The 5,095-nt window shown below is 29.0% G+C and overlaps 1 pseudogene; it reads right to left on the reverse strand.

The window, feature by feature from the left end:
• Positions 1-299: 299 nt before the first annotated feature.
• Positions 300-2,245, reverse strand: LOC108452275 (peroxidase 43-like; annotated as a pseudogene).
• Positions 2,246-5,095: the final 2,850 nt, after the last annotated feature.

The following is a 5,095-nucleotide window of genomic DNA, read 5'->3' on the forward strand; positions in this document are numbered from 1 at the left end:
TGTAATCTTTTATTTTCTTTGACACATTGAAAATGTAGGAGGATGGGTTGCTTCACACTGCTTGCAGGACTCCAAATTATGTTGCTCCGGAGGTTTTCACTCATGAACTCATAGAAAATAATTAGCTGTATTGCTGCAACTCTTCTTTTTTCTTTTTTTTTTTTTGCCTTTTCATTATAGTATCTGATATTTTTATTTCCAGGTTCTCAAAGAGAATGCTAATACAAAGCAACAAACATAATAGAAAGAGGTTAAAAACAGCTTGCCATGGATGTAAGCATTCATAAAACAAGCATGAGTTTCAACTTTCAATAATTAGCTTCATAACTACCAAGCAAAACCCCATAGCCAAAGATATGGTGTTCTATTAATTGACAACAGAAACAACATTGATAAAAATGCTAAGTGAAAATAGTATGCCTTTGGGGGAAAATTCGCACGAAGAATAAATGCTTCCTAGAATTTTGTTTGTAAGAACATGACATATCGTTCCAATTGTATGCGCCGCTGCATGCATTTTCATTGGAAAAACAAAATAGCATTAGATGCTCAAGAGTCAAAAGTGGAAGACCATCATTCATAGTTGTAGATTCAATATTTAATTGGCACAAGCAATAAAGTGAAAAAAAGCTTCACTGAAACCTTATCTATCCTATAGTAAGTATGACGGGCTATTGTTCATGAACTAGCCTGGAAAGGAAAAAAAAACAAACAAACTTGAAAACACCAGCTTACCTGCCTAGCATGGCCCTTAATTAGTAACATACATACATACATATGTAAGTATTCCTAAGTCATGATATATCAGTTGAGTTCCTACTGCAACCATGAGATCATTAAACATGCATGAGAGAGAGAGAGAGAGAAAGGGGTAATTTAGCGCTGAGAAGCACAAGGTCTTTCTCAGAGAGCCCTTTCTGAAGAAACTTAGCCTTAAGTTGCTGGATTGAGTCACTAACATCTAGCATGTTAGCCGCCAGAGAAACATCCGAAACCCTTCCATCTCTACGCCTTGTTGGAACTTCATATGACGGTCCATTTGCCTATATGCCATACATACATAGAATAAATCATTAAATGTTGAGAGAAGAAAACAATTTATATCCACAAATGAAATATATTCATATACCAAAGCTATAGCATCTCGAGCTGCTAAGGCAACTATATCAGTACAAGAAACCACTCCCGGACATGTAGCTTCCAACTGAGCTTTGGCTTGCTCTTTCACTTCAAATCCCCCAACTTCTTGGTGACCAAATGCATGCCTCTCTGCTTTTGGACCATTTTCTATCAGGATTGAACCATCACAGCCCTGATGATATCACACACACATTATATATAATGAGAATCCTAACATAATGTTAATGGAGAATGAAGAAAAGAGAGAGAGACCTCAACAAAGCAGTCATGGAAATAGAGCCTGAACAAGACAGGAGGGATGTTGGAGATAAACTGAGTGGCATTTCGAACAACGCTAGACACAATGGACTAAGCATCTGGGCATGTGTTTGAATAGAACCCCACTCTTAGTTGGCCTTGAACAACTCCAATGGCAAAAAAATGCTAGCAAAAGGAAAACAAAGCCCATTGTTTTCATGATGTTAAATACACCGTATAACAATGATAATCAACAAGGCGATGTCCTGAAAAATGAACAAATATATATATGTATATAGTCGCTAAAAAACAAAAAGAAGGAAAAGGAGTTTAAGTAAGCGGCGGAAGGGTCAGCAGCTCTTAAGCTGACAGCTTCTGGGATAAAGAAGCCAATGTGTCAACTCTCACCCAAAATTTGCATGTGCTTTCTCATTTTTTCTACTTCTACTTATACTACTCCCAATCCCAACTCACCAGAATATACAAATAAAAGCCAAGTGTTAAAAAAATCATACAGTTAACCAAAAAAGCTAAATCCCAAACAGTCACTCACCAGATCCTCATCATCTTTCTTCTTTTGGTCCTCAGCCATACAGATCTTGGGAGGATCCGAAGCAGCTGCAGGACGGCTTCAGCATATGAAATCGAAAGACATGATTCCCTTCCCCCCCTCCCGATAGTAGTAAAAGGAAGAGGCTAGGGTTTTAATTGAACGTTGAAAAGGAAATTGGAACAGTCAAATTGCATGTCGCGTCTCTTCCGTTGGTTTAGATTAAAGGTGGGTAGGCATGAAATCTTCAAGAGAGAAAATTTATGAGAAGGGGATTTTGATCGGTGAAACCAAAGGGAATAAAATAAAGGTTTTTATCAGCGTAAAATTGGAGATTTAAGGAAGGGGGTGAAAATAAAACGACCTCGTTTCGAGTGAAAGTTTTTTGCGGCATTTTTACAAAAACACCACTATATCTTAACTTTTTGCAGCGTTTTCACCAAAAATACCACTATAGCTCAACTTTTTACGGCATTTTTTGGAAAAAACGCCACTATTGCTCAATTTTTTTCATTTTAACATATTTTTTCTATTTTTGTTTTAAAATTTTTGTGCTAAGATTATCATTTTGAAATTTTTATTTTTAAAATTTTGAATATTGATCTTTTAATTGAAATATGGACTAAAAATTAAATATTAAAATTTTAATTTTTAAGTTTTTAATTTTAATTTTTAATTTTTTATTTTAAAATTTTCAATTTTTTTGAAGATTTTATCATTTTAAATTAACATATAAAAACTAGTATCATGTCATGTGAATTACCTTGTAAGTTTTCACGTCAATATCATTAAAAATTAATTTTACAATTACATTCCTATTAAAAATGAGATTTAACATTTTTTAAAAAGTGGAAGGTTTTGGTTCAAAAAATAAGAATCAAATTGATAAAAAATATAAATATTGAAAGTTAAAATTTAATTACCATGATCAACTCTTTTAGGAATTAAATTAGGGGTTTTAAGGGCAATAAAGGGGTGAGATTGGGGGTGTTTTGAGGATACTGATTTTAGGGGAAAAAATTAGGGGTTTTAGTGTCGGGCATGAGAAAAAGAAAACATTTCAGAAAGGAAAACAACGCCGTTTAAGTTAAACAATTATGTTTTTTGCGTTAAATTAAAACAACACCGTTTAAGTTAAAAAACGCCGCTAACCCCTTAAATCTCCAATTAAATTTTACTTAAAACACATCATATTTATAAATACTTAACGTAAATTTACTTAAACCTAATAATATTGTTTTAATTTTTTTATAAATATATACATGTTATTTTCATTTGATATTTATTCATTTTTAAATATAAACAAGTTAAATATTTTTAATTATTATTATTTTATTAGTCATTGAATTATATGTAAGTTGTGGATTTAGTCATTTTACTTTAATTTTGTTATTTTTAGTCATTGTAATTTTGAAAATTTGAAATTGTAGTATTAATTAAATAGTAGCTTTTAAATTCATTAAGTTTTGCTATTTTTAAAATCTAATGTAACAAACATATTACTCACAAAAAGCCAGTAGCGGATTTAACGGTTGTCATTTTGTGTCAAAATTAAAATTTCAAAATTCGAAAAGTATAGGGACCAAGAATGATCTAATTAACATGAACTCAACCTACAACTTTACGCACAATACCAAGACTAATAGCAGAATTTAACCAAACATATATAATTGCTATCATTTGAGTGATCATGACTAAAATTTTAAAATTTGAAAAGTACAAAAGATAAAATTGACCGATTTGAAAAATACAGGACTAAAACTAATCAAATTAAAATATAATGACTAAATTTTAAGTTTAAATTTCACTTAAATAAATTAAGTGTAGAGGAATTAATTTGAATTGAATTATTTTAATATATCAAATTATTTTTAGATTAAATCTTAAACCATTTAATATATATATAAAAAGTTTATCTATTATCTCTTAAATAATTTAAACTATAATCATAAGTTTTGTAGATACTCAATTTTGCCCGGGCCCAGAAATAAGTCCAAAAACAAAAATAATAAACCCAAAAAAAAAACCGAAGTCCAAAGTTCATTCCAGAATTACAAATATAATTTGGCCCGATCGGAATGGCCCATTACTTGAAAAGATTTAAGGTCCATCTACAAGCTTGACTCATATGGAAATATAATCTTCAATGATATGCAATCTTAGATATGATATGCAATCTTAGATATGATACAATCTTAGATATGATTGCAATCTTAGATATGATTGCAATCTTAGATATGATACAATCTTAGATATGATTGCAATATTAGATATGATACAATCTTAGATATAATTGTAATCTTAATTAGATATGATATACTATCTTAGAAGATATGATTTTGTAATCATGGAGATTTAATTTGTAGATATCCTTTAATCTTAACCGTTGATGTAATTGATCTGTACCATTGGATTTGGGGAGGCTCAACTATAAATAAAGCCTCTCCCTTCATTGTAAATGACACTTGAGTTTTGGGAAGCAATAAGAAATCTTGAGAGCATTCACTCAAATTTCTCTCCCTCTTGCGTTCTTACTCTCTGTGGTTTGTTTTTATTTTATTCTTCGTCTATCTTAGTTTTTCAACCCTTTTTATTTTAATTTCTTCATTTTTCAAATATGTATATTTTTTCCTATCTTTTATACATTTGATGATGTATTTTATATATCATAATATTTAACCTTTTTATATAGTTTATTTTCAAATATATATTTTCTATGCATGTATATATATTATATAATCATTTCATTATAAATATAAATTCTTTTACATATTTGATATTTTATACATTATTTTTCTAAACCAATATATTTTATATTTTTATATAATTATTATTCTTATAAATATATTTTTTATTATATATTATATTTTAAATTTATTATTAAATATCATATTTTTTTATATGCTCATTCTATTTATCAATTGTTTATATTATACATATATTTTTAAAACTTATGTTTTTATATTATTATACAATATTTGTTTTACTTTAGAATTAATGTATTATTGTTATGTTATGTATTTCATATGTTATGTAATATCTTAGACTTTTATAATTTACTTTCAAATGCATATTTTTATATATGTACATTGATATATTGTATTATATGCATCATTTCATTTATTAATCCATTCATGTGTACATTAAATTATTGGATTGTATATTTTA

Source organism: Gossypium arboreum, chromosome 5, assembly GCF_025698485.1.
Source record: "Gossypium arboreum isolate Shixiya-1 chromosome 5, ASM2569848v2, whole genome shotgun sequence".
Classification (NCBI taxonomy): domain Eukaryota; kingdom Viridiplantae; phylum Streptophyta; class Magnoliopsida; order Malvales; family Malvaceae; genus Gossypium; species Gossypium arboreum.